A 6,876-nucleotide genomic window follows, 5' to 3' on the forward strand; every position below is an offset into this window, starting at 1 on the left:
ATGTGTCACAAGGAAAAACCCTCAGTCTGTTTTATAATGAAATTATATTTAATTTGATTTATTGAGAAGTAAACATTATTTGTTGGATGAAAATGAAAATCTGTCATGTTGGAGACGGACGTGGTTTGAAAAGAAAGCAAGTGAGAAAGGATGAAAAGGAAGAATCACATTAATATTCATTCTTTCTGTATCTTGTTAAATATAAAACTGTTCAACAAAAAACTCCTTTCAGATCAAGTTTTTGACTTTTTGACACGAACGTTGCAGAGCAACAGTCTTCAGTCTGATTTCTGACTCACGTCAGAGGCTGGTTAATAAACTTTAACGACTGTTACTGATTCACATGAAATCCAAAGATTTCTAGACCAGAGCGACTGAAAGAGGACGAGAGAAAGAAAAACCTCCAACTGATCCCCTGCTGCACTTTCTTCATCCAGAGAACCCAAACATGGACACAAAGACGTGAGGGACAGTTCTGACAAACACGGGGGGGGGGGGGGGGGATAAAAGGAATGAACAAGGAGACATGGAGAAGAGGGAGAAAAGAAGGAAGGATGAAAGAAAGGGAGGAAGGATAGGAAGATAGATAAGAAGAAGGAAGGAAGGAAGGAAGTGACTTCCTTGCACTTGTTTAGATTGAACTGTGAAGCCGTAACACAACTCAACTCAACTCAACACAACACAACACAACTCAACACCAAACATTTAGTTTCATGTAGAAATTAGAAGCCAAGTCATGCAACCTTTAAAATAAGAAGAAGAAGAAGAAGAGGAGTGAGGAGTTAGGAGTTAGGAGGGAGGAGGCGTCGGTAAATGTTATCTCCTGGGTTCAGACTGTGTGAATGTGCAGCGAGCGGCCGATAAGCGGGTCCTGGGCCGGCGCTGGTTTGATGTATCATGGCTGTGATGTGTTATGAAGCTCTCTGAGCGTTCATTAGGCCTCATGCCTCCGCAGCTTCTGCAATTATTGTTGACCTTTAAGGGGAGGGATTGATTCTGTGAACAGAGCTTGTGGCTCCGCTGCTCCAGAGGGACGCATCTGTTATACTGGCGTCCCAGCACTTTACTATGTATGTTCACATTCAGCACCCAGAATGCTCCTGTGTTCTTCACACTGATCAACAGGGGACGTTTTGGACTCAGGAGCTCTGGTGAGAAGACAAAAGACTCTGGCAGGATGGGGACGCAACCCGACCACACCACAATCTGGATTTGGACCAATGAGCTGAAGAACTCTCACTTTCCTGCGTTACCACGTCACAAGGTCACAACATCAGGCTGTAACTACACACGGTCCAATCCTGGATCAGAACTGAATGAGTTCTGACTCTTGTTTGGTGGAAACGTCTGAGACAATTTGTTCTTAATCCTGCAAACAAACAACGATAACGTCCTCGTTCTCCAGAGATGAAACTTAAAAACATTAAACCCACAAGAAAAACTGGAAGAGAACAGCTGGAGGGAAGATGAACATAAAACAAATATTCATTTAACATCTTTATGTTTGAACAGATGGAAGCAAAGTGTCTGGAAGATTATTTTACTTCTACATGAAACAAACTCCTGAGAACAAATGAGAACAAGCTGAACCTTCAGCTCGTTTTGACTTGACGTGATTGTTCCCAGAGAGAAGTATCCTCTCCTCCCTCCTCCCTCCTCCTCTCCTCCCTCCTTCTCTCAGAGCGACCGGTCCATCACCATGGCAACAGGCTAAACAGCGAGGCGGTGTGGGTTAAGCATCACTCAGCCGATATTTATCACCCACTTAGGCTTTATGGCCTCATGATGGAAATCATCAGCACATGTATGTGTGTGTGTGTGAGACTATTACAGGAGGTCTGATATGATGGGGGGATGGGGATGGGGGGGGGGGGTGTAAATGAAAGTGTTGCTCGTCTTCTTTTCTCGTCTTCTCGTTCCTCTGCGCCTCCTTCACTCGTTCCTCTGCTGCAGTAAAAGTTTGTGTGATCTGAACTGACTCGTTTGTGCTCCGACCTCACGTGAGGCCTGCAGATCTATTTATGCACTAATGCAGAAGAGCAGCGGCGTGTTCAGGTGCAGCTCTGCTGGTGTGTGTGCGTCTATTTAGCCCGTTAGTGAGGCAGGTCTTGATAGATTGTTCCGGACATGCAGCTAATGACTCGCTGAGGTCCACTCCTGCCAGCGAGGCCTGTCGCTTCCGCTGACGGAGGCCTGTGATTGGCCAGGACGGAGCTGAGCTCTCGCTCCTCTCGTCACGCCACAGCGCTTCAAACAGGTGAGGTGATTCATTTTCTTCAGTTGGAAACATTCAGAAAAGTTTTGTTAAAAATTCAAGAGGCCATAGTGAGTCAGCATCGTGTCCTGTCTGTCCTGTCTGTCCTCAGTCCAACGTGAGAGGAGGGAGAAGCATTGGTACGTTTCTATGTGATCAGATGTATTCAAATAAAAACATTATGAGTCTCTACTCAAACATACATGTTGTCTGTAAAACCACAGATGACATCGAACTAGATGTTCAACCGACCAACGTTCTCCCAGTTATTTTCTCTGGTCTGGAATCTGATCACTTTTCTTGGCTTGTGCACAACAAAGTGACAAAAGGGAGAAAAACTAAATGAACAACTTCCTGTTAAAATCCACCAAGAATAAAGAAACGAGCAGCTCTAACGATCGAGGCTGTGTGTCCCTCAGTTCCACTGCTGCAGAGTTACATTCCATTATTTTACACATAGAGAAACAGTTTGATAGAAGAATCTTTGACCTCAACAAAAACAAACCCGACGTCATCACGAGCATCCCACTCCAAACGTCTGCAGCAGGGTGCAGCCTGTGCTTTACGATCCACTGTGAGCGTCGTGTTCTGGCCTGTTTCCTGGGATGTGAAGCATCTTCAGCATTAGCATCCTCCCACGCAAACGTCTGAATCTTGCTGCACAGTGTGTTCGAGGCGTCGGCCCACAGCGCCCTCTGTGTTTTATTGGTCTGCAGGTCTATAAAACGCACTCGACTTCCTGCTGTCGATTTACTCTCCCAAAATAAACCCACCGAGGGCTAAAACCGGAGCGGGACGGGACCAGCAGAGAGAGAGGGGGCGGTGATCTTTAAACACGCAGAGTCTGATCTGGGTTATATGGAGTCCACTGTGCACCCTCACTGTTTGTCCTTCTGTTTAACGATGAGGCATAAAGAAATGTTGGCACAGAGCTCCAGAGACACTGTCAAGGTTGGAGAAGAGAAGGCCTGAGGTTCGGAGAGGAGGCGGGATGATGGAGAGTGAAAGCACATGTCACTTCTTTAGAGGTTTACACCTTCATCTCATGGAAACCGTGAAACAATGGATGCATTCAAACGTCACCACTGAGGTTCCGTCCAATCGGCTTTACAGAGTATTTTTAGTTTCACCTGAAGCAAACAGCTTCATGAGAATAATCACACACAGATCTGTTAGAGGAGAAACTGAAGTGTCTATTTATCTCAAACTGAACTCACCAGCAGATTAAGCTGGAGATTTGAAACCGTACGGCTTGAGTACACTTCATTTTAAGATTTAGTGAACATGGAATCTGTGTAAATAAACTGAGTTTGATTGATGACACCACAGTGAAGTACTAAAAGGTGCGTACTGTATAAATTAAGATATTCAGGGGTAATTTGTCATGAAGGCTTTTCTTTATCAAAGGAGCTGTTTAAAATCCGTCCAAGAGCTTTTCATCTTGTTTAAGTGAAAAGCTTTAACAAATGTGAGTGTCCACTGTAATCGTAGATGCTCATTTATCTCCAAACAGGGTCTGGACACAGCGGCCTCCGGGTCGCACACAGCCAACGAGACAGATCCACAGAATTAAGACGGACGATTATTTTCTTGTTGCAGTAAAAGACAAACACAGCTGGAACCAGGAAACTGAAAGAGGATGAAGTTAACGCTGTTTCACAGCTTTCACATCATGTGACTGAGAAAAGGTTTCACAGGTTTTGTGATGCTAAGAAGCTAAAACCTGGTTCTTGCTGCTGAGAATAGACATTGATCCATTGACTCCGCAGCTCATCCTCAGAGGTTTGTTGTGGAGCAGCTGACCCTGGGTGAGAGGTGAGTTAGATACCAAGACAAACCACCGTTCATGTTCACATCTACGAGCAATTTAAAGTTCTCCTTGAAGTATTTTAGCTTCACTCCTCCACAGAGCAGCAGCACTTGCTCACATTTGTCAATAATTCATCTCGGAGAGTGAAACGTGTTCAAGACTTCAGTTGTTTCTTTTTCAGCACACTGGTTTAAAATTTAAATTCTCAATTTAAAATAAAGATTAAAATGGTTTCTAAACTTCTCTGGGAGAAAACCCACAGAGAAAGTTCGAACCCAGACCCTGGGCAAACCACTGTACCACTGGGCCGTCTGCTGCTACAAAACCAGAGACAAGGACAAATTGTTCCAAAGTATATCAAGGAACCGTCACAGAGCAGATTACTGGAAAACCCCTGAACTGATAGACACTGAAAAACATTTTGTTTTTCTCATCGACCTGTGATAAAACAAAAAAACTATCTAAGATCAACTGCACATTCCTGTGTGATCACTGTCGAGTTTATTACGAAGGAACACGGAGAGAAAACCTTCACTCTGAGAATATGAATCCAGTCACAGGTGAGATTAGAAGTTATTGAAAAGGAGTGAGGGTGTCAGTCCAAATTCCTGCTGCGTTATATCACAAGTTAAAGGTCACACACGAGGAGCAGACACACACCTTCAAAGCTTTTGTTCTAATTGTGAAGTCTGTCAGTGAGAGACACTGAGCTGTGATTGGTCGACAGTATTTCAGGATCTCCTGCTTCGCCTCGCTCGCTTTAATGGTCGAACAAACATCTTCTCTTTCCTCACCATCGTTCTGGAGCAAACATGGACGCCAGAGGATTTGAAAAAAAACTGCTACACAAATTATATGTTTCTATATATGTGAACACAAAGCTTCTGCACTGTGTGTGTGTGTGTGTGTGTGTGTGTGTGTGTGTGTGTGTGTGTGTGTCGTTATGTAACAGTCCATGCAGTGATATGTGATATGATGATGCTTTGTTCCCACGCATGGAAATGAGCTCTAACAGACCAACAGGCTGAAGAGCTGAGAGGGGGAGTACAAGTTTGTGTGTGTGTGTGTGTGTGTGTGTGTCTCTTTGTGTCTGTCTGTGTGTGTGTCTCTGTGTGTATGTGTGTGTCTATGCCAGATTCTATAATTCAAACCCTCCTACATGATGATACAGAGCAGAATTGAAGTAATTGAAGACAGTAATGACCTCACCTACATGTTGTGTGTTGTCCCATCACACACCAGGAAACAGGAAGTGGATAAAATCATCTCCACCAGTAAAGTTACAGTTTAAATCCATGTCTCTTGAACTGGGATGTATTTTATAACCTGCTTATGCAGCGAAGAGGAATTGAATAAAAAGTATTAGGTGTTTTTGAGTTCTGGTCAAAACACCTTGAACTTGAATCTTTGACCATCATCTCATCAGTTCTTGGTTCCAGAGCTTTCAAAAGTGTAGACGTGCATCTGGAAACATCTGGATCCAGATTTAAAGCATCAGGCAAAGAAAAGAGTTGGAAATGAGACTGATTGAAAAAGAGCGGCTGGAGGCTCCGGGCCCTGGAGAACCAGTTCTGTGTGTTAGTGTGCTGGTGATGCTAGAGTGTTAGCATGGAGCACCGCAGCTGATTCAGGATCAGCTCAGTTCATTTAAAAGTAGCATCTTCTTACATTTCAATTTTCAGAGTCAAGACAAAAGTGATCATCGGGGCTGTTCACCGACCGCAGCGAAGTTATGGTTACAACTTTTCTGGTTTAACGTCTTAACAAAGGAAAAAAAAGTCTGACATCACGAGTTTTCACTTCGGATTTCACAGTAATAAGAGGAAGGGAATCGAACAGACGTGTAATTGAGCAGCGGACGTACAGTGCGTGCACGTCTCCGTACACATCGAGCTCTTGGTCTCATTATTTCATGCACCATCTTGTCAGCAAGAAGTTAATAGAGATCCTGATAGAGACACTGTCTGTTCTCATCCAGTCGCTTCCACACGACTCCTCGTCTGCTCCCAGCGAACACAGACTCCCACTGACCCGGGAGTTAAAGGAAGTGATGACAGAAGTGATTTCAAACAGGATCTGGGTTTGGACGAGAGAGAAGGAAGAGAAGGAAGAGCTGCAGAACGAGTGATGAGTAAGGAGGAAGACGGGATGATGAGGAGAAGACGATGGAGGGGTTAGGAAAGTTGAGAGGATGAGTGGTACCAGGTTTCTGCAGGTTTCACATAGAGGAGCTTTTTAAAAGGAGGCTGGAGTCGAGCTGAAGTCCAATTTAAAGAGTAAATGAAAAAGGCAGAGCTCTCTGCTGCCACGTAATTAAAGCTGTGAGGCGATAAATGGGCAGAACGACGAGGCGACAGCAACTTAACCCTCAGCCGACCGCTCAGATCTGACTCCAGGAACACTCTCGTTATTCAAGACGAAGTTTGAGATCTTTCCAAAAATGTTCAACTTGTTAATAAAGCTCCCGTCTATGAATCCAGGCTCATCTCCTTCATGGATTCAGACGAGGACACGAAGTCGCTTTAAAACGATTCATGAAGGAAAACAGATCAAATTCATTTCATGTCATTGTGTCAACATCAGAACTAGTTGTTAACATTTGTGAGGAACATATTCAAACTGGGCTGAGCTGTTAGAATTTGAAATATAGAGTCTAGAAGGCTTAGGTCCAAACCATATTTTAAAAGAGTGACTTGTAAAAACTAAAACAATTAAGACCTCGCTGATGTTTGCCGACCAGAGGAAAGCTCCCAAACAAACCACTGCCGCTTCCTTCTGACGAGGAAGATCTGAGAACTCCTGACGCTGCAGA

At 44.1% G+C, this 6,876-nt stretch overlaps 1 protein-coding gene across 2 annotated transcripts in view; it reads right to left on the reverse strand.

Moving 5' to 3' along the window:
• The window catches only part of grid1b (glutamate receptor, ionotropic, delta 1b), a 246,133-nt gene that overhangs the window by 199,495 nt on the left and 39,762 nt on the right, over positions 1–6,876 (reverse strand). The gene's annotated exons all lie outside the window — the stretch shown is intronic.

This window comes from Paralichthys olivaceus, chromosome 21, assembly GCF_024713975.1.
Source record: "Paralichthys olivaceus isolate ysfri-2021 chromosome 21, ASM2471397v2, whole genome shotgun sequence".
Lineage (NCBI taxonomy): Eukaryota > Metazoa > Chordata > Actinopteri > Pleuronectiformes > Paralichthyidae > Paralichthys > Paralichthys olivaceus.